At 34.8% G+C, this 24,693-nt stretch overlaps 1 protein-coding gene across 2 annotated transcripts in view; it reads left to right on the top strand.

Annotated features, from left to right (window-relative positions):
- The window catches only part of LOC306875461 (WW domain-containing transcription regulator protein 1-like), a 53,191-nt gene that overhangs the window by 4,421 nt on the left and 24,077 nt on the right, over positions 1-24,693 (top strand). The gene's annotated exons all lie outside the window — the stretch shown is intronic.

Below are 24,693 nucleotides of genomic sequence, written 5' to 3'. Positions count from 1 at the left end.
AGTTTCGTTTAGTTTCGCTTCGCTCCGTTTCGTTTCGCTTTGCTTAGCTTCGCTCCGTTTCGCTTCGCTCTGTTTCGTTTAGTTTCGCTTTGCTTAGTTTTGTTTAGTTTCGCTCCGTTTCGTTTCGCTTTGCTTAGTTTAGTTTAGTTTCGCTTCGCTGCGTTTCGTTTAGTTTCGCTTTGCTTAGTTTTGTTTAGTTTCGCTTTGCTTCGCTTCGCTTTGCTTTTTGTTTTGTTTTGTTTTTTTGTTTCGTTTCGTTTCGTTTCGTTTCGCTTTGCTTCGTTTTCCTTTGCTTTGCTTTGTTTTGTTTACTTTTTTATTTGTTTTTGTTTTTTGTTTGCTTTCCGCAAAGGCAGCACAATAAAAACAACAGAGATGTATTCACTTTACAATTCAAATCAAATATTTTTCACATTACAGCAACGAGAATTCATTGGGAAAAAAAATATTCAGTTTTTATGAAAATAATGTCCGAGTGCAAAAACTTATAATGGTCCTAAAATGCTTAATTGTCATCATCCAAAATATCATTTCTACACAAATATATTTTTATATAGTTTATATATTTTTTTATTATATCTAATTTCTAATAACATCATTTTTTTTATTTTGTTTTTGGAGAGAAATATAACCAGGACATGTTCTTGACAGGTTTCGTGAGATTCACCCATATAAATGAAAACACCGACTCTTTATTAGCATTCAGAGGTTATTATCAGTTGTTTGACTGGCGTTTGATATGGCTGGCAGGGACGACGCTATATTGGTAAATAAACTCAGAGCAGTTGTGGGTTTGATGTATAACAGTTGTGTTGGAAGCCTGTGATGTAGAGAGAGGAACATTTCACTTGATCCAACTCATTCTGTAAACTAAACGCATCTGCTGTAGCAACTGGAGGTTTATTAAACAAAATCCTGCTCAACTGTTATTGAAATCCAGATGTGCTGTGTCAAGGAGCGGTAACGTCCCTCAGCGAATCAATCCCAGCTTTTTATTCAGTAGCATTATGTTTTAAAACACTTGTTAGCAGAGTTACTGTTGGGTCAGGGCAGCAGGAAATGTTTACTAAAGAAATCATTAAATGTATCCCCCTTTTCGTGGGCCAACGCTGAAGGAATGTCAGGACAATGCTTCTAGCTTGGCAGGGTGAGCGGCGAAACAATGGCTATTGGGCCGCAGTGGCATAAAGCGGCCTGTAATGGAATCTGTGGCTGTGCTATCTGCGCTGCAGACATAACACATGTGTTTGTGGAGATTCTCTCTGTCTGGAGCTCGAGAGGAGATGCTGGACTCTGGTGGCACGGCTGGAGGGACTTCCTGTCCAGTGCATGAATTGGAAAGTCATGAAGATCCAGTCGTGCGATGCTGGTTGGCTGGGCTGCATCTGGCTGGCCCTTTCTTCTCTGCCGATAGCTGCCATCAAAAGACAAAAGTCTCTTTGTAGCCGTGATTTTTTTTAAGTCACTTCAGGGCCTTGCGTGACTTGCCGATATAAACTGTATAAAAGCAATTAAAGTTGAAGGAAATGCCGTGTGAGGGAGCGCTGAACACCAGCCTCTTTGTAGAAATGGGCAGAAATAGAATAAATAGAGGTAAAAGAGACTTGAGTGATGTAAACAGATGGGTCTCATACTGCAATAAAATGTCATCTGGACATCCGAATAAAGAATATGACTAGGTCTTATATCTTAAATGGCTAGATACTAGCAAATTAAACATTGTTAGTGGTGCTCTATTACTATTGCTCGTACTTAAAGTTTGGTATTTTGCTATAAGCTTGGATGATATGTTACTTTTCTGAGTGATAAAACTTACAATTTGCACCCGGAGTGTTTAAAGTACTGTATAATTTGAACCGTAGTGTTATTTGAAATTACATTTAAAGTGGGATAAATTGCAATTTCAGTACAAATGTGTAATTACAAATATATTTTACAATAGAAATGATGGATATAGTTTAGATTGAGGTGTCCTTGTTACAGTGTAATTATACATTTAAGTACTGAGTAATATTAATTAACTATATACTATATAACTATATACCCTACTATATAGGGTTATTAGGGTTTGGTTTAGGGTTACTTGCATGTAATTATGCATAATTAAGTGTTATTATAATAGTACATGTAACATGTGTAACACGGACACCTTAAAATAAAGTGTTACCGAAATTACATTAAAATGAATTATAATTCAGCACTTTAACTATAACACAGTTAGCACAATTAGGACTAGTTAGCAATCACCCAAGCATTATTATTTCACTGAATCAAAAGATATACATTAATTTATACCAAAAAAAAAAAAAAGCTTATGGGTTAAATCAGGTAGAAATAGCTTATTAAGGTAACAATTGCTAGTCGCCATATTTTACAGAGTAGTCACACATGCTATACATGTTTTATTTGTACTTAGTAAATTAAACACATGGCGCTCCATTGAAACAGTCAGTGGTATTGTGGTGTTTGCAGACAAAGGCCAGTGTTATGAAGTGCTCAGTAAGCTCAATGACGTCTACAATAACACGAGCGCTGCGTTTCACACACGGCAGCAGCTGATGGAGGGCTTCTGGGCGCACACACACATCCTATACAGAAAAAGTATCTGTTATTTATGGTCCTCACTACTAGACAGCGTTCTTCTGCCTTTGTTTGAAGCCTCATCTTTACTGTCTGCTTCAAAAGATCATCTTCTGTGCATGTCTGCATACTCTGAAGGCCTGACAAAACAGTGTGATAAAGTTCATCAGTTAAATGCTAGACCGAACATTCACATACCGTCAGTGCGACTGATTTTTATTTTTATAACAAGAGAACACACTGAAGTTACCATTACCAAAAGCACAAATCTTATTGGTTGTCCGGTTTTCCTCCCAGTGAGATAAAAACAGATTAAAATACCTTTCTGTTAAAAAATCTGTCGCATTGATGGCATGCAAATGTTGTGTCGGTGTAAACGGACACAATAGCAGCCATTCATTCAAAGTGAAATGTTTGTCGCACCAGATGTTTGTTCAAGAGACACAAAATTGTACGTCTGATTTTCTATAAGCGCCACCTACTGTCAGGGAGTGAATTGGCATTTTATAAAGCCAGTTGCCATTAATTTCACATTGGGAAATCGCATGTGAAAATTGGACAGAATTTCCATGCCGAACAAGCTTAATTTACATGTCTTGCATAATGCAACACGAGCGCTCAGTTTAAAGTCACAGGAGAAGCTATTGAAGTCGTTAATTAACAAATTGACAAACTGTCATTGTGGAGTAACAGTTTGAGGAGAATCTAGTTCAACTAAACCATTGACATGTTTATAGCTAGTTGTGTAAGTAATAATATGTTTAATGGAATTTGAAGGCAACTCTGTCGTCCCCTTGAGTAATGTGCAATTTACTATTTACAAGTGTTCATGTTTGTGATTTTACTTCTGGCCTTTAAGGAGCAATTACATTTACCTATGTTTGGCAAATTTCCATTGCCAAACGTCGGTCATCCCAACAGAATTCTACACAATTGGGAATTTTGCATGAAGGTCAACGATTTCCCATGCAGATTTCGCAACATTTGCTTGGTTTGGAAGCTAAATATGTGTGAGTTGTGATTCATAAAACTATTGACAGCAGACAATGGACCGTAAAAGTAAAATTATTTTAACTCGAGTGCCACTTTTTTAGAACGCTGTGTCATTCTCGAGACACTGAAAAAGACGTAAGACATCAAAAATGTCCGTCTAGAAGGTTTACATAGAAAAACAATGCAAAAATTGCGCAATGGAATGGAAAATCGTATTCTGTCTCAACGGCTCCTTACCTGTCCTGCAGTGGTTTATTTACCTTTTTATGTGGAGCTGAGTCCTAACTTACACCATGATGCCATCACTTTAATCATCGGAAAACAAAGAACCCCTTCAAGATGGCTGATTATCTCCATGGACGTCTTATCAAGCAGATAAGAGCTTATTTCTACACTCAGGGCTTTGATTTCATTAGTGTACGTCTGGCAGTAGAGCAAAGAAAGAGTTTAAATTAACTTGGCTCTTCTGTCAGTCCAGATGCATTTTAGTTCACGAATAATGCCAGATAGAGAATGAAAGTGTTTTGACAGCGACTGCTTTGTGTACCGCGCTGCTCCTCTGAGCTCGATGCCAAAGTGTTTTATGACGGTTAAAAATAAAGAAGCAGGTTTGTAGCTCTTCAGTGGCTCTAGTACACAGTGTTGCTGACCGTCAACAGACATCCCCTTCTGGGAAGACATCTGTAACCCTTTAGCAGGGGAGGATGGGAGATTTGGATGCACACGGCCCTCATATCTCTGTCAGTTTACTGATAGTACTGACTGGAAACAGTTTACCGGTGCTTCATTAGCATCGTTTGCTAAGGCATCTCTATTGCTAATACTTAAAGAGATAGTTCACCAAAAATGAAAATTCTGTTATCATTTACTCACCCTCATGTTGTTCCAAACACGTATGACTTCCTTTCTTTTTCTGAAACATAAAAACGGATATGTTAACCAAAAGAATCACAAATCTAAATCTGTCAGTACCTTTAGTCCACACATTTGAAGTTAATGGGCTCAAGTGTTGTTTCGTTCTCAACATTCTTCAAAAGATCTTCACTTGTGATCCATGAAAGACAGAAATGTATATACACTGCTAACCCTAAGTCTTAAAAATGACTTTTCTAAGCGATCAGACATATAAAAAAAAAGAAAGCATATATGAAAGTAACTACCTAAAACACACTGGCAATCACTCAAAATCACTGATATTTAAAACAACTTTTAAAGTTTTATTATTATTTTTTTTTCTTTCCCTAATTCATTTACATTTTTCATTTGTATTTCAGTTTTAGTTAAACTAAATGAAAATCAAGTTAAACTAAATGAAAATAAGAAAAGTTGCGTTGGCAGCTATCTGGAAAAAAGTAAGCTTACGTTTTTTGTTTTGTTTTTTTAATATCCTGTATTTTATTTGATTTTATTTCAGTTATATTTCTCTTTTATTTCAAGTAACAAAAGGTTTTTTTCTTCCCTCGTTTTAGTTAACTATAATAACCCTGCTCAGAAACACTCTGACACCTTATCATTGTTGCAACGTGTTTTGCATGGAAAAATGCATTTTATTTTTTTCTTCTACTTTACTTCTAACTTTCTTCAAATAGAATGGATTAATTCCGCTTTTGATTTGAATTTTGAATTATTATTTGTTGTGCCTACTTTTACATTTGAAGTATTTTAGCTCTTCGCTGTGATTGTTGTGGCGTGGGCATGCTGTTTGAGTTTTCCGTGTACTCTGTTTCTCTCTGAGAGGTATTTTCCATGTGCTTTGCTGGTCTCTGCACCCCCTCTCCAATAAGCAGTTGAAAGCGATGGCTCTGTCTACAGGATATGGAGCTGCTCATTTCCTTTTGTTCATGAGAATAATGGCAGGAGGGACGCTCTGGGCAAAGTAAAAACAATAAACATGCATTACGCACTTCAAAGAGCGGTTCAAAAGAAAAAGAAAGAAAAAAAGAATTACGTTCCTCCAAAAAAGTTAGTTTACAGTTTTGACACCTGCTGTCTGACAGTGTCTTTCCATAGAAAATCCCCTCAGCTGTAGATCTGTGCTCCAGCTTCACTTCTGTTTTTACAGCCCAGTATATACTTAAAAAATAAATAAACTATAATATAATATATGTGTTTTTCCTGAAATATTTCACACTGAAATGACATTCCAGACACAAAAGCAGATGTTCAGCAGAATGTTCATGCTGCTATTTTCAATATTCTCATGAAAAAGTAGTGCACTTTAGCAAAATAAAAAAAAAAGTATTAACGACAAATATTATATACTTTAAAATTAACATTGAATCATTAATTGCATGCTAATTGCAATTAAATGAGGCTGTGTTGTTGTTTACTTTTATATTAAATGCAATTAGTTGACCCACTTCCGTAAAACCTAAGTACATTTTTAAATGTAATTTCATAATTCTGTTGTCTTTCATAATTGTAATGTACTTTCAAGGATTTCTGATGATCTAAAATATATTTTTATAAACTTCTATGGACTTCAACTGAAACTCGTAAGGAGTTGCAATTTAGTAAATTCAAAATATATTCACTTTTATTGTAATATTACATAACACACTAAAGTTAAAATTAAAATGTGCTTTAGTTTGCCCGTCAACTTATCAAAATAAGTGTACTTTTTAAAGCACAACAAAAGATTAGTAAAACATTTTAAATGTACTGAATAAAATGTTTAATTTGAAATGATTACAAAGTGCACTTTTAAAAAGTCTACTTAAGTGTGTTAAGAAAGAGTCATGAAAGTGCACTTAAGTGGCCATTTATTTCATTAATATTATATTATATCATTTTTTTTTAATGCTTTTAAATTTTTTTCACATTTTATACAATGAAGTCAAAATGTTCGATGTTAATGATACCAACCCAACACCATTGACAGCTCATATGTGCTTAAAAATCATAGAAGCACTAGATTGAATATGCAGAAATGCAAATGTGATTTTAAAGCTGCAGTCTCCGTTTTCTAACAAAGCTTTGTGGCTGGTTGCTATAGTTGGTATACTATTCTGTTCTCTGGATGTGAATAAGAAATTTTGCCCTGTTTTATTGCCCACCAGGCAAAATTATCACTACAGCCATCATTAAAACCATGGTTGCTTGTGTTTTGTTGTCTTTTTATAGCCACAAAATCACTGTTATATTGTACAGAAAGCATCTGCATGAGCTGATTGCGTTGGAAAACAGTTTCTGTGTGTAAGAGTTACCGCCCACTGAGTTGTGAGGGCGTATCCATGAGTGGGTGTGGCTTATCGGGACCACGCCCCTTCTAGACTTGTTGACAGACTGTGTGACAGGCTCCTCCCTCTCACTGAGTTTTTGTCTGTCTCTGTCAGTTCTGTGGATGCATTGTTTTCGGCGCTCCTCTAGCAGGGGCGTCTCATTGAGCAGCGAGGGGGGAATGTGTGTGGTCGCATTTGTTTTGGACTGGATTGGGGGCAGCAGCAGCATCGGCCTGCCCCTGATTCACAGCAGCGTCGCCCCGTCCCGTGTGATGCATTGCTGGATTCAGAGGGGGCTTCGCTGAAGGACAACTTAAGCGTGATGCTTATTGTCTGTCTCTTCTGAAGGGTCTGGCATGTGTCTGATCTTTGAAACGCAATAGACGCCCATGCATTCCACTCACCACGTCACCAGCACGAAGGTGGGCGACAAGAGGAGGAAAGAAAAGAGTCAAATTTGCTCCAAGTGGCTCCTCCAAAGAATACACATTCCAGGAGAGCAATGCCTTTATGCCGCTGCCGAGGAGTCTGTATCGTCTAAAGAGCAGAGAGAGAGTTCCCAGGGGTTATTTTCTTTGAGTTTAATTGAATTTGACAGACCATTTAACATGCAGCCGACAAAGTTTCTAATCTGGTCATGAGTCAGGTGCCTTCAGGGTCGAAAGTTAAAGCTGTGTAGCACACCTGCCAATGGAGAGTGAACTGAGAGAATTCACTAACCTTAAATATGATGGCATACCAGCCATGAAAGAATTAAAACTATATTTATTTTATCCTTGTGACAATGGAATACTTTGTTATTGTGCCTTGAGAAACCTCTTCTGAAAAAGAAGTGTAAATTCGTGCAAATAATATAATATTAATAAAATAAAAGGCCACTTAAGTGATTTAAAGAGAGACACTTTCATGACTGTTTCTTAACACACTTAAGCACACTTTCAAAAAATGCACTTTGTAATAATGTCAAACTTAGTGTTGGGGGTAAAAAGAAGTGTAAATTCTTGCAAATAATATAATATTAATAAAATAAAAGACCGCTTAAGTGATTTAAAGAGAGACACTTTCATGACTGTTTCTTAACACACTTAAGCACACTTTCAAAAAGTGCACTTTATAATAATGTCAAATTTAGTGTTGGGGGTTACAAGTAGCGCGAGTTACATAATCAGATTACTTTTTTCAAGTAAATAGTAAAGTAGCACATTACTTTTAAATTTAAAACTAAATATTTGAGTTACTTTTTCAAACAAGTAACGGAAGTTACTTTTTTCACATTTATTCACTGACAACTCTTCTGTCCCCATTTGTGCAGTTTAATTACAGTGCCTTTACAGTTGCTAAAAATATAGCTTTTTGTTATTAAAAATAAACAAGCCCAACCCAGGTGCCAAAAAGTAACGCAAAAGTAATGTTTTCCATAAAAAGTAACTAAGTAATGTAATTAGTTACTTTTTGTGGAGTAACGCAATATTGTAATGCATTACTTTTAAAAGTATCTTTCCCCAACACTGGATTAAAAGTTTTACTTTAAAGTGCATTTTAAATCATTATGTTTTAATAATATTTTGTCATGCTTTAAAGAAGTACACTTATTTTGTTATCATGTAAAAATGCTTGATTATAATTTTAACTAGTGTTATTCAATATTACACATGTATTTAAATATGTTACATGCAACTAGAATGACATTAAATTATATTTTAGTTTATAATGCTTGTCAGTACAATCAGAAGTACTTAAACCATATTTCAAAGACAATAGAATTATAAAGAAAAAATATATAAAGATGTACTTAAGTGCCACAGAAGCACTCTTTAAGTTCTATTTTTACTATTTTAATTTAATTTTAAACCATAACATATTTTCATTTAATTGCAAATAACATGCAATTAAATGTCAGGAAACATAACATTCAGTTCACAATTAAGTATACACTTTTAAAGTATACTATTTTCATTACAACTACTCTGTTTAAAAGTCTCCTGAAGTATAGGCCTACTTCTTTGTCACTAGGGGAATGCCATGATTTTGCTTTTTGGTCATTTAATATTCTACATATGTGCTGCTGCCGCATGATGTGTCCGCGAAAAACAACTCTTGTTATTGAATGCGTGCAAGTCACCACAGATGTTTTCATTAGTAGCCGTTTTGTATGTCTTTGATTTGAATCACTCACGCCACTTACATCAATAAGGGCTGGACGATCATTTTTAAGTTTCACATGATTTTAATGTGAAAAAATGCTTATTAATATAAGCTCTTTTCAACTTTACAGCAGAAACCCTAAAATTACTCAAAAATTATGATAAAAAAATGTATTTGTACAATTTTTGGTGGTAATCGACACTCCACAAATGCTTCTGGTTGAGTTTAATGTAACTCGTATTGATCCTGTATGGGTTTAATTTTAGCTCTGGGTGTCATGTGCCACACTTCACATGAACATAAGTAGCGATTAGCAGATCGTGTAGTTGTTCTGTCGATATAATCTGTCTCTTAGTCATTGTAAGTGTTGTTAAGCAGGTGTTGAGAGTAGAACAGGTAACGCTGCATAACTGTGCACTGGAGGTTTCTGGAGCCGTGGGCCGGCCGATGTCTGAACAGATTACCCCTACAGGCACAGAGACACCTGAGCCAAACCCAACCCATTAACCTACGCCTCAGTAACCCACTGGAGCGGCGCTTGGTGTCGGTCTGTCCCAGGTGCTGTTTAGTGTCTTATTGCAGTTTTGGCTCATGTGTGGTCATGTGAGCGCCGCTCTGACAGCCTCATCACTCATTATTGCTCATTTGATTGTAATTAACTCCTTAACTAGAGATGGAATTGGAGATTTATGGCAACACTTATTGGGGTTTTATAACTGAGGCATCATTTGGGATTGTGGGAGTCAGCACTACTGGATGTAGGATGCTATAAAAATTGTTGACTATTTATTTTAAATATATTATTTCACCCCACACAATCTCTCAACACACATATATATTTAGAGGTTCTTATATAGTTTTATGTATATACTATCATCCAAGTTTATGATCTAAGATTTTGTAAGATTTAGATTTTATTTTAAGAAATTAATACTTTTATTCATCAAGGATGCATTGAGTTTAAAAGACATTTATAATGTTACAAAACATTTCTATTTTACACTACACTCTTTACGTGCTGAACTTTCTATTCATCAAAGGATCAGCCAAATATTGTCCTCCTATCCATGACCATGAAAAAAATCATGGTTTCTACAAAATATGAAGCTTGAGCTGTTTCTTGAGCAGCCAATCGGCATATTAGAATGATTTCTGAAGGATCACGTGACACTGAAGACTGGAGGAAATTATGCTGAAAATGTAGTTTTGCATCACAGAAATAAATGACATTTTAAAATATATTAACATAGCTGTTTTAAATTGTAATAATATTTCATAATATTAATGTTTTACTGTATTTTTTAAATAAATAAATGCAGCCTTGGTGAGCAAAGGAGGCTTCTTTTAAAAACATTAAAATATCTTACTGACTAAAAACATATGAATGATAGTATGTAAAGATTTTGCGAGATTTTTTTTTTCTAATAAAAATGTACAAAATTCTCTAATATGTTTGATTACGGAGTTGAAATGTTTTGCTAACAGTAGTTATGTTTCATCCATCACCCAGTTTTTATGCGCATTTTGAAGTATTGCATCGGATGTAAGCGCCATATTTCGGAAAAAAAAAATCCCGTAATTCGCAAAAACGTTTTTACACTCACTTGAGGTGGTTTTTGACTTGTGCGTAAAAGGGTTAATGCGTATAATGGGAGATGGAAACAAATTTATCGAATAAATTCCTCCATGCACATCAAAAAACATTGCGCAATGGGACGGGATAACTTGACTAACCAGTGGACCGATCTCGTTGCACAGCATCTGAAATGTTGTTTTGGTCGTTCTGAAATACCTGAGCAAAGTCTGTCGTCAAAGTATTTCTGTATAATCGTCTTACAAGACTGCGTTCCCAAACAGCAGCATCCGCCTACGAAAGCAATGACTGCATTTATTGTGTTTTGTCTGCTCGCTCTGTGGCGCATGCAATTTATCATATATGAAAATTATTATATTCAGTGGCTTCTCCTACTTTTCTTAGTGATATTTAGTGCCACTTTATTAGGAAGTGACGATTTTGTTCTCTTTGTCTCGTTGGATGGAAACGGTGCTTTATTCGTTAATGTTTTTTGCGATACTCCAATTTTGTGCATAAGTTAAATTCGCAACTTTGGATGCAAACCCAACTAGATATGTAAAAAAAAACTAAATATAGACATGTAAATGTTTTCAAGATATACTGTATGTGTGTGCATTTATATATACATAATAAATATACATAGAACACATATATTATGTAAACAAAAACTTTTATTTTGTATGCGATTAATTGCGATTAATCGTTTGACAGCGCTAATTTTTTTTTTTTAAATCAAAATTATAGTTATTAACCACGTGTAGTAACCTTTTTTAAAAGAAGAACAGAAAATAATAGAGATAATGGGAAAAAGATGATTGTGTTTTTCAGCAAAGTGGAGCCAAGTGCATTAATTGAGCGAGCGAGCGAGAGAGCAGGGAATGGAAAGGAAAGTGGTGGGGTCTGTGTGTGAGAGCCAGAGTTCATTCCCATGTCTCCTGTAGGATTATTCACAATGAGTGCATTGTCCTGCAGACATGAGGCTAATATGTGTCCACTCTTTATATTTGTACTTACTCGGAGACAAGAGAAAGACGCTTGTGTGCCGTCATGAGCTGACAGGGGTTTGTGTCAAGCACTCTTTTGTTTTTTTTGCGTCCTCATTGAATGTGGCACAGTTGACTGACGGCATCTCGCGGTGGCCCAGCTTTACAGTCGGCTGGCATATGGACACACTTATCAGATGCTGGCGATGTCCAGCTCAGGGCTTCCAGTGAATCAAAGCATTTGGTGTCTTTGAGGAGGGAAATGCGTATTTTTATGCAGCAAAATAGTGTGAAACGTGTGTTTGAAAGAGCTGTCAAAGAGCCCAGCGTGGATGCTGACTTCAGCGCTCTCGTTCTCTCGGCCTCGTCCAACTCATAAACATAACATGAGACTTTGTGCTCTTTATCTTGGAGGGAAAAGGAGGGATGGGGCAGACTCCATCAGACTGTTTTCCAGCTGTACTCAAAGTCCTGGCAGCCTCATGGAAAAGGGCTGTGATCGTGCCTTTGGCCCACTCGTCACCCGCTGCTGCTGATATATTGAGCAGCTAACTGCAGAACGCCTTTAACTGACTCGATTTTAATGTTTCCAGCTGCTGGGAATATTTTGATAGGTGGCGCTTTGCACAAAATTGCCAGCATTCCAGCACACTCAGTGTTATTGATATACTATTATAGTCTTTTTTAGTGCTGTCAAACGATTAATCGCGATTAATCATAAAAGTTTATAAAATAAAAGTTTTTGTTTACATGCTATGTGTGTGTGTACTGTGTTTATTTATTATGTAAATATAAATACACACACATACAGTATGTATTTTGAAAATATTTACATGTATATACATTTATATTATATATAAATATATTTAATATATAAACAGCATATTTTTCTGAAGTATATCCATGCATGTGTGTGTATTTATATATACATAATAAATATACACAGTACACACACATATATTATGTAAACAAAAACTTTTATTTTGTATGCAATTAATCATTTGACAGCACTAGTATTTTTAATATGTTGAATTAGATTTTGTTTTTATATTTTTTTTATAAGTTTTTGTTTAACTTTGTTGTGTTTTTGACATTTTTATTAGTTTTTTTAATAGTTTTTATGAATTTTTATTCATTAGTTTTTGTTTATTTAGTTTTTGCTATTTTATTACTTTAAATTAAACTAACATGAGACATGTTGTCTTTACAACTACTTTATATTTAAATTTAATGTTTTATTTTATTTCAAGTAATGATTTTTATTATTTTATTTTTTAATGGTTTTAGTCTTAGTTAATAATAACCCGGAATCTGCTGTATGGATCCAGTGCTAACAAATTAATTTCTCAATTAATTCCCATATGCTAATTGTTTTCGTTTATTTGGTTCATTCTATACTGTAATTGCAACTGAATGCAATCAAGGCAAGGCAATCTTATAATGCATTGCAAACTAAAATGGTAATGAGTTGGCTACTTATGGCCACCTTTAATTATTATTAATTATCAGTAATTATATTTTTAAATAATTAAAATAATTACCCACTGAAATTTAAAGTTTTGTTATTAGAAAATATTATTATAATTATTTCTAAATATTGTAATCATTTCTTATTAAAAATTAATTTTAATTGTTTTTAAATATTAATATTAATATTTTTTTATTTAATTTTTAAAGTATATATTTCATAAATACTTCCTTAAGTATCCTAAAACTAATCCTAATCCTAATCCTAAAACTCCTAAATAAGTACTGTTCAAAAAGTGTTTTAAAATATATATAGTATTAGTTTTTTTTTTTTATTGGAATTGTGTATATTTCCATTTATCTGTAAGTGCATCACATAATCTGCCATGATCTAGAGCGCAGTTACACAGTGACAAAGTTATATTTGACCGTATCATCATTAGCCATGTGTAACTGAATGTTTGGTACATGAGTGCAGTGCTTGAGATGAGCGCTCAAACACAACAGAACATGACTGGAGTGAATGAAGTTAACTATTAACTGTGTGGTCTGAGGGGTTTGTATGTTAATGTGTGATGTGGGAACGGCTGACATGTTGTTGTCAGGGTGACGCTGGGATTGAATTTAACAGCATTCCAGCAACCCACACACACTCGAGGAAACTCATCAATGCAGCGATCTGTAAAGGATTTGTGAGAACTGCTGGAACATTCACAGTGCTTAAAGGGTGAATCTCAATAAAGATGTCACTTCACTATAAGGACATTTTCTGGGTCATATTTCACTCAAAACAAATAAATAATTAAAAGCGGTAACACTTTATTTGAAGGTGTCCTTGTAACGTTACATGTTCTTACATAATAACAATAAATGATGCATGCAAGTAACCCTACCTAGTCCTAACCCTAACCATATAGTAAGTACATGTAGTTAATTAATATTACTCAGTACTTGAATCTAAAATAAAGTGAAACCCCAAAAAGCTTATTGAGGAACATTAGGAGCATGGTGCCATTTAAATGACAATTATATTTAAATGCAGTACAGATTTGCAGTCTTCTTAATGTAAACAATACTCAGGATAAACAAATACTACAATAATGCATTAATGTAAATAATAAATGTTTAATAATGTGAATAACAATTTAGTGAGAATATATATGAGTCAGGGTCAGTCACGTTTTAATTTCCTTTTTTTAAGGAAAATTGTAATGTCAAAATGTCATTTAAAACAAAACAAAAAAAAAAACATATATATATATATTTATTTATTGAGCAAGGACACCAAAATCAAAAGTGAAAGTAAAGACGTTTATAATGTATCCAAAGATTTTTATTTCTAAGAAATGCTGTTCTTTTAAACGGTTCACCAAAGAATCCTGCAAATATATAAACAAATAAATCATGGTTTCCACAATAACGTTGATAGTAATCAGAAATGTTTCTTGAGTAGCATATTAGACTGATTTCTGAAGGATCATGTGACACTGAAGACTGGAGTAATGATGCTGAAAATTCAGCGCTGCATCACAGCAATCGGTTACATTTGACTATATTTTAGAAAAGAGTTGTATTGAATTGTGAATGTGAATGAAGACAAACGCTCTCATTCTTACAGACGTTCAGGGGCGAGCTGCATGACATTCATGAGTTCTGTGGGTTCACGAGAGGCTCAATAGCTCTCCGCTTGAAGAGATGGGATCAGTACATTCTTTTCCGCAGCACAATTTGTTTCTTGTTAGTCTGCAGTCGGGCAGAGTCCTTCTGGAGTTATTTAACATACTGGGCCGCCATCCAGATCTGCCGCATTATAAAGTCCTAACGAGATCCTCCTAAATCATGCAGCGTCTCAACAACAGCACCAGCGTATTAAAGCTCGGATCTGGAGGTCTGGACAAACCAGTTACATATTTATATTTATATTTGTACCAGTTACATATTTAACTTTTAAACAGGCATTTAACTCTTAATAGTGTAGCAGAACAATGGTACAGACCTCTTAATTGTGCTAAGGGTCAAGCAACTCCCAAACTTCCCATAAGGCTTTGCTTTGTCTCTGACGGGAAAGGCAGTAGTCATGAGTCACTGGTTTACTGTTATGATCTCTGTATTCAGACCCTCAGTTCTTCTCCAGCCCACAGTCTATGCCTCAGTACAAGACATCTGAGGCTTTTCACAGATGTGTATGTATGTATACACACAAACTGTAGTGTAAATAATAATACATATGCATTACAGTTCAAAAGATTAGCAATGTTTTATGTTTCTGAAGTCTTATGCTCACAGAAACTGCATTTAATTGTTTACAAGACAGTAAAAGCAGTAAATTGTGAAACAATATTTTTAGTATTTAAAATAACTGTTTTTATGTGAATATCTGTTAAAATCTAATTTATTCATTTTAATTAAAATATGATTAAAATATCATTACTCCAGTCTTCAGTGTCACATGATCTTTCAGAAATCATTTTAATATACTGATTTACTGCTCAAGGAACATTTCTGATCAATATCAATGTTGAAAACTGCGTGCATTTCATTTACTTTAGGAAAGCCATCGGTGTCCACGGCTCGTTAGTAGTTTGGTGGAGAAATGAAGCCTACAGAAGGACATTTTGCAAAATATGACTATATACTCATTATGTTTTACTTACAAAATCTGATTTTAATGGTAAAAACTGTGAAAATGCTACAGTAAAAACCTGTTCAATGGTTTACGGTAAGCTTACGTTCCCAGAATTCTCTGAGTTGCATTTCAAATTTTGTTTGAATTTGATGTTTTTTCTTTGAAATAACTATGTTTTAGAGTTATGTTACATCTAATGTTGTTAAATTAAAGTTTATTGCATATTTCAGGTTAATGAGTCTTACCATGATGGTGTTTAGTGCTTGTGTGAATGACACTGTGCACCTTCTATATATGTTAATATTTAAAAGCTGCTTGTGATGGGCTTGGGTTCATCATGTGACTTTCTCATCACCACCTGCATTTGGTGGTTATCAGTGTATTTCAAAGGTACAAAAATACAGATTTCAGTACTTTAATAGGTTGGTATATTAACATTATACCAGTTAATGAAATTACGGTATTTAACTGTAAATTTAAGTTAAAACCGTAAAACCTAAAATGTTGTTACCGTATTTTTTATGGCAGAATTCCTCCAACCACAGCTGTTGGTTTTTACCATAATTTTACGGAATTGTTTTCTTTTTTCTTTTCTTTTTTACAGTGTGTTAGTAATGTCTTAATTATTCATTGTATGTTTAAATAAATCTGTTATGAAAAAGTTAATTTAAAAACTGCATTATGTGCAATTTACATGTTTGCATAAATTTTTTTTTTTAAGTTGAGCGTTGATTGTTATATTTAAAAATAAATGGTAATTAAATTTAAGTTTGGTTGATTTTGATCCCTAGAAAAATGTAATTAATCTAATTAAATTTATTCAAATAAATAGCTACTTGCTTAGTAAACCACTGTTTAGTAAAAATGTATGTATATATATTAGAGCTGTCAAACGGATTAATCACGATTAATCACATCCAAAATAAAAGTTTTTGTTTACATACTATATGTTTGTATACTGTGTATATTTATCATGTGTATATATAAATGCAAACACATCCATGTATTTATTCAAGAAAAATATGTTACGTTTATATATGAAATTTATTTATATATAATATAAAATATTAAAATATGAATATATAAATGTATAAACGTAAATATTTTCTAAATACATACTGTATGTATGTGTGTGTATTTATATATACACCTAATAAATATAAACAGTACACAAACATATATAATGTAAACAAAAACTTTTATTTTGGATGCGATTAATCGTTTGACAGCTCTAATATATATATATATATATATATATATATATATATATATGTATATGTATATGTAAACACTATTGTTTTCTACATATATACTTGATCGTTTGGCTCTCTAAACATTTGTGTGACTGAACAGAGCCAGTAAATCTGTGCCAGGTCTAAAGTTAGCGCACCCAATAGCAGCTGCAGGGCCGTTGACTCCCACACTCACGGGCCAGTTGTCTGAACCAGTAACACAACGAGCCACCCAAAGTCCTTCACAACAGCTGAGGAAGATCTGATGCGGATTGCTTCAGTTTTCCACTTGCTGAATAAGTATTTTTGGAGTCTGTTTCCACACAAACACAGCAGCTATTTAGCGTGGACTGTCCCTTGCCTTTGCATCCAATGGGTCATGTTGGTGCTTGAGACTTTGTGATGTTCGAACCCTATTTTCGAGAAACAAAGTGTTGCAAATGTTTGACTGTGAGTTTTAGTTTTAGGGTAGTAACTAACTAAATCTAGTGATGCTACTAACATAAAGTTGTCATTTCTTAAGCACCACTTAATGCTTATTGTGCTTATTGAACGCTTATTAAATTGCGAAAACACTGACTGTTTTTAAACAGGTTTTTTGAGTGCTGTCAGATGAAAACATCATCCCACCCTAAAATCACACGTATGATTGAGGGTGGCAGATGCTCAAACCACACAGACACATTGTTTACAACTGTAATAATACTGTAAAGCTGATTTGACACAATCAGTATTGTTAAAAGCGCTATATAAATAAAGGTGACTTGACTTTTGGGAAATCAGCTAGGAGATATACTCATATATACTCATATGTAAAGCTGCTAGGAAACAATTAGTTAATACCCTCTGTGTTTTGTGGCTAATAAATACTGCACTGATTGTACAAAATAAATATTATTATATAAATGAATATTATTATTATAAAAATAAATATTATCTGTTAGTATTAAGCAAATACAAAAATGATAATGTGTGATAAAAGTGATATTGCCCTCAAAACTCCACACAAATAGCTTCAGTGCACTTTTTTTTAGTAATTACCCATTAATTATCACTTTATTACATGACTGTTTCGAAAACTTGATTGCGCTTGGTTAATTGCTAGGCCAATTGTGATTTTTTATTTTTTTTTTGTCTAAGTGGAAGCTTTAAGATAATATACCATTAAAAATAGTATTTCATGTTGATGGAACATGTAATAACTTTGTAATAAACATGTAATAGCCAACTACTCGTAAGACTGCAAAAGAGATCTTATTGTCTGATGTATTTTAGATGAGATATTGTCCCTCTTAACTCTTTCCCTGCCAGCGTTTTTGAAAAAAGTTGCCAGCCACCGGCAGCATTTTTGAGGATTTTCACTCAAATTTCATGGCCCCCAGAATATTTTGTTTTATGAATATCTAAACATGCAGTACATAAAAATAAAGATCAGAGCCTCTCTCTCGCGCATGAACTGTCTCTTGCCTTTTGATCCAATGTCTCATGCTTGAAACTTTGTGATATTCGAATCCTATTGTTGTGAAACAAATACATATTTGATGGAGAGTTTTTGTGGTAGGGCAGTAACTAACTAAATCTAGTGACACTACTAACAAAGTTAGTTATTTCTAAGCATCATATATATATATATATATATATATATATATATATATATATATATATATATATATATATATATATATATATATATATATATATATATATATATATATATATATATATATATATATATATATATATATTATGTAAACAAAAACTTTTATTTTGGATGCAATTAAAAGCGCAATTAATCGTTTGACAGCACTATTTATTTTGAATTAGAATTTATTAATATGGGGGGTGGTGATGGCGCAGTGGATAAGACACATGCCTTTGGTGTGAGAGACCCGGGTTCGAATCCACTGTGAGACACCAATGTGTCCCTGAGCAAGACACTTAACCCCTAGTTGCTCCAGAGGCGTGCGACCTCTGAAATATATAGCAATTGTAAGTCGCTTTGGATAAAAGCGTCAGCTAAATGAATAAATGTAAAATGTAAATGTAATTGATAAATTTTACAACATTAACACTGTTTATGAAAGTTTCTTTGAAACAGTCTGTATCCAAATTATCTATAAATCGCTACGTAAATAATTGTGCCAAATCACTCGACTGTACACACATGATACACATGAATGTCACAAACCATTTGAGAGTAGCAGGTTTTGGTCATACTGTCCTCACTGCTGACCAGGCCTGCAAACACAAGCCACGACTTGCCCCGTTTCCACAGAAGATGGCAGGGCTCAGTGGCAGTAATCTGGATGACTATAATTAGTAGCGCATTCCATTTCCTGTGCGCCCCTCCCTCACATTTTCACATTCAATTGAATACTTCTGATTCCGCAATATCCAGCTGGTGTCCTTCAACAATCCCCACCTTCTAAATCTGACCTCTGGCGATCCGTCTTTCGGACAGGCCCTCCGTCACCGATTTCTTTTCTCTTTCTGAGGAGGAGTCGCCTTTGTGCTGGATGTCCAGGAATTCCCCAGTCACCCGAGCTCAGAGTAATTGGGAAAGTGGATATTTTCTTTTGTTCCTGTTTTCAATTAGCACAGCTGGGTGTAGAGAGTCCCAGAGCCATGCTGGGCTGCTGTCACCCTGGGAACGGGGCGGTTTTCAGTGGCTAGGATGTCCCTGAGTCAGCCCAGACCTGACCACAGTTACCATCCTCCCTGTTTTAGCATGAGCACTTGAATGAAATGACCTTTGAGATGCTTTTCAGAATTTTGTGCAGAAGAAAAACTCTTGATCCTGTGGAGCTTTTTGATTCTGAATTGCATAAAAAAGTTAAAACAATGCATCAAAATAACTTTTTATATTGATGAATACCATTATAACTGTAAAAAAAGTTGTTATTCAAGTCAAAATCAAAAGAAAAAGGTTTTGCTAAATAAAAAGAACTCATTCTGTTGCTTACTGCAATCTGAAAGAAATTAATTAATGTAATGTGGATAAAAACATTAATGAGACTGAAGTGAACAAACTGTCTGCTCTGTTGGAAACTTAATGGCTAAATAAAAAGTACATTAAAATCACCATGATATTCATAATATACTTTTATATCATTAAAATATTTTAATACTTTACTGTATTATCAAAATACATTAATTACTGATCACATTATTCATATATATTTCAATAATATACAAATGTAATGTTAAATATTGCTTTATTTAATCAATAATATATACTGTGGGCTCAGTAAGATGATACCGTAAATGCTGTTCTTTATTTCCTAAAATAAAAATGCATCATAGTTTCCACAAAAATATTAAACAGCACAGCCATTTTCTATATTGATAATAATTAGAAGTGTTTCTTGAGCAGCAAATCAGCAGATTATAATGATTTCTGAAGGATCATGTGACACTGAAGACTGGAGTAATGATGCTGAAAATACAGCTGCGCATCACAGGAATAAATTGCAGTTTAACAGTTATTCAAATAGAAAACAGTTATTTTAAATTGTAATAGTATTTGACAATGTTGTTGTTTTTACTGTAATTTTGATCAAATAAATGCAACATACAAACATATGTATGTACAGTGTGTGTGTGTGTGTGTGTGTGTGTGCACATATATGTATATATATGTATATGTATGTATGTATGTATGTATGTCAGTCCGAGCAGCTGAGTCCTTAGCTATCTTCAACAAACGACTACAAACACATCTCTTCTATATTTATTTGACCCTCTAACTCTAGCACTCTCTATTCTAATTCTATTTGATCTATTTGTTGACTTGACCCTCTAACACTTGCACTCTGTATTTGTTTCCTAACTGCTTGTTTTTTTTTTTAAAGGCATATATATATAAACCTTGGTAGGCTATCCGAGACTTTTCATAGCACTTTTATATTATTGCCATGTAGAGTAATAGTAAATTATTGGACTAAAATTTAAATTATTAACTTACACCTATATTATTTCTAACAAGAGTCAACACTCATCTCTGAGGTGGGTAAAAATCGTATAGATGTCTAACACAGATTGTTTTCCTAAGTAAGTGTGTGTTGCTTGTGTGCCATCGTGTGTGTGTGTGTGTGTGTGCCAGCTCCGTCTGGAGTGTGTTGCAATCTCTATGGCTACAGACAGACTCACATTCCTGGAGTTTTCTTGCTGGACTCTGAACACGCTTGCGGGTGAAAGGTGCCTTCAGATGTGTCTGCTGTGCCACTGCCTGCTCTATAATTAGAACAACATATCAGTTGGTTCTGGGTAGAGTTTGATCCTTTTTCAAACAGGAAATTGGAACATATCAAACAGCCCATCGAATGAGAGATTCACTCACTTCTGTGCTGTAAGCGTGTTTGTTGACATGAATTTGCCCCATGACAAGCACTGGGACTGTATTGGAGTGTGTGTGTGTGTGTGTGTGTGTTATTTTCCACAGCTAGCACACTAACAGGAAGAGCGGGAAGCTCAGCTTAGAGGTGTTGTGTCCATCTGGCTACTGTGAGTGTTGTTTCAGCCTGTGTGTTACCTCTAATCCAACACCAAGCCATTGTTTCTTTGAGATGTGTGTGTGCGTGTTTCCTCTGCAAACAGCATGTGGCTTGTACCCAAACATGTCCATGCGAGACCCAAGCGTCATCCCCCTGTGCCTCCTAATCTCTGCTTTAGTTTTCCAAACCAGTGCAGAAACTCATTTCTGAAAAAACTATAAACCCCACCTTTCAGCCTTAGACTGGATATGGAAAAGTAAAAATTGGGGGCTCGTCCGGGTTGTTAATATTTGTAAAGCAATGGGTTTTGATTTGGTTATGTTAGTGTAATTGATTATGTTAATTATCTTAATAGACGTTTTAATATTGGGGTTTTAAATTAAGAAATGAAAGTACTGTACCATAAAAGGACAACAAGATTTTTAAATTTATCTTTAGAAATGTAAGAGACTGATTTACTATGTAGACCTGGGGTTTTCAACTTTAGCCATTAAATTCCACTTTTCTGCAGAGTTTAGCTTCAACCTTAATCAAACGTAACTGCCTGTACCTTTCTAGTAATTCTGAAGACTCTGATTACCTTGTTGAGGTGTTATACTTGGATCTAAAGTCTGCAGGAAAGTGCCAGAGTTGAGAATCCCTGAAGTAGATATAAAATCATGTTTCAAAAACTTTCCTTTACAACCATGAGCTCATTAACATAGGACCACCCACTTTTGCACATCACAAGTAAACTGAGATTTGCATAAAAAGCTTTTTATCAGTTTTCCCTTATTAAGGACTCACCGAAAAGGTCAAAGAGAGGCTGGAAAATGGTCAAAAGAAAAGTACAGCTGTTTTTGTTGAACGGAACCTTGACTAACATTATAAGAGAGAAAAATATAATGTTGTAAAAGTGATAAATATGACTCTTTAAGCAGACAAAAAAATGCTATTCCTGTGCCACTATGCCACTAGTCCTGATAATTCTACAAAACGTGTCAAACGAGAGAAACCAAAATTGTGCCACTGGCTAATTGTTGTTTGCTCATTAGGCTGCTAAACAGCTGCGCCACTGCACGTATTGGCTTTAACGTGTGGGAAGATGGGCCTCAAATTTAAGGGGCCCAACCCACAGGTGCAGGACAGCTGCCCCACCCAGAATCCAAAGACCCCCCTTCTCTCTCCTGTCAGACCTGCGTAAATCTAAACCACTCAGACTGCTAGCATCCTGACTGTATTAATTAACCCCACTGTTGATATTTCACAAATCTGAAGTCTCTTAAACCCCAACTTTAGAAACCGATGGTCAGGTTTACAGTGTAAACAAAAAACATTATTTACATGTTATTTTTGTAATATAATTTTTTAAAGATCTTATGAAGAAATACAGAATTCTTGGAAATTTAACCAGGAAAAAATTAGAAACAGTTTATTAAAGAGACAGAATAATAGTTTCTCAAAACAAACATCAGGAGGTCTGCAGTCAGGGCAGGACGTGGAGACATGGCTTCCTGTTCTGCCACTGTGCAGGCCTGAGATCAGCAGGAAGTAGATAATCTTCCCAGCGGAGCATGAATAGTTTGAGTGAATCACTCTCTGATTGAGGCTTTTGTGTATTTTGTGACTCATTTGGTCACTAACAGCCATATGATTTTCTGTTCAGACCAGTTTGTGTACAAACAAGCAGGTGAAGTTTAGTGTAATAAATTTTAGTTTAAAACTTAAAAATACCCTACATAGAATGTAGTCTGCCAAGTTGATACCTTTATGGGTCTCAATCTTCTTTAAATCCAGATTTTGATATTGATTGATTGGTTAGAGGTGCAACAATCCTAAAGGTGCATTTTTGATTGTTGACTGTACACAATTTATACTCTTAAAAATAAAGGTGCTTAAAAGTTTCTTCACAGCGATGCCAACCATGCCATCACAGGTTCTTTAAAGAACCATCTCTTCCTTACCTTTTTATAATCTGAAGAATCTTCTTTTGCCACAAAGAACCTTGTGAAACAGAAAGGTTCTTCAGATGTTAAAGTTCTTAATGGAACCATTGGTTCTTCTATGGCATCGTGACACACCTTTATTTTTAAGAGCGTATGTACTATTTTAAGCTTGTCAAAAATGGTTCAAGTTGGTCATGCAAATTTTCCACATTAACCAATTGAAATCTGCTTGGTTTGAAAGTGGCTCTTGTGTAAGTGGAGCTTCATGCATCACTATACAGTTGACAATGGAACATTGACCTTTTTTGGCCTCAAAATAAAACTGCATCTTAAGAATGATAAAATAAATCCAAAATTTAAAAGCTCTACTCCAATTTCCCGTATTTGAAGGTTGCGTTCTTTTAATTGAGCAAACGTGTCACAATATGATGTATCGATCTTCTATTGGTCAGGCTTATTCATATCATATTAATTTGCAGGTCTTAGTTCGCCCAACTTTCATATGAGTTGAATGGGAAACTTAGAATGAGATTGTGTATAAATGGAAGTCAATGGAACGAAAAATGACCACCCCTTTAGCTTTGCAGGCGATCGACTATAAATAAAATAAGTCTACTAGCAACCAAATTTTGTAGCTTAACTAGTTGTTGTAAGGCTTGAATTTATCCATCAATACCGTATCCTGCAGTCCTGCAGATCTACTTTCCTGCAGAGTTCAGTTCCAGCTCTAGCGAAACTCACCTGAACCTGCTCATCTAGGTGGAAAATGTCAGACAAGGTTTGAGATTAATCTCAAGCGAAAGTCATTTCTCCAGGAGCAGGTTTGAGCACCCCTGAACTAAGCCCACCTGATAATGAAAGCAACGCTAAACTGGTTTACTGACTGAGGGACACTGAGATTGTCATGTTGCAACCGGCAGTCTGACGCTCGTGGCCTTGCATGAAAAAATGCAGAGAAGCCAGAATTTCAAGTAGCTGCAGTTTTGAAGGGTTCACACAGGGTGTAGGAGTGGAGAGGATGAGAGTGAACTGTTGAGGACACCACAGCCTGAAAACACCAGTACATCTGTTGCTTGATTCACAGTGATTGTTCATTCTGGACTTTTAGAGCTCTGTGGTTAGAACTGCAGGTCGAAAGGTTGCGTTGAGCAATGGCTTGTTGAATGATTTAAGGCAGAATCTTGCATCAAGACTTTTGAGTTCTCCCTAATAAGTTTGCTCACAAAACCTTTGTGTTCACTGAAGGAACTTTGCGTTTACTTGGGCTCAAAATGTTTGTAGGGAAATGTATGGTGAATGTGGGCATAGAGGGTGATTTCAGATACAGTCAGTGTAATGGCACTGATTTAAGATTTGGTGGGTTCCTATGAATTCATACAACCTTATTTTTGTGGATACATTTTGTGTGAGCTGTTTAACCCCATTAAGGGTTTAGTTTAGAGGTTGTCATTC

Source organism: Barbus barbus (assembly GCF_936440315.1).
Source record: "Barbus barbus genome assembly, chromosome: 9".
Classification (NCBI taxonomy): domain Eukaryota; kingdom Metazoa; phylum Chordata; class Actinopteri; order Cypriniformes; family Cyprinidae; genus Barbus; species Barbus barbus.
The sequence above is the reverse complement of the archived record's forward strand: the minus strand, read 5'-3'. Positions and strand labels throughout refer to the sequence as shown.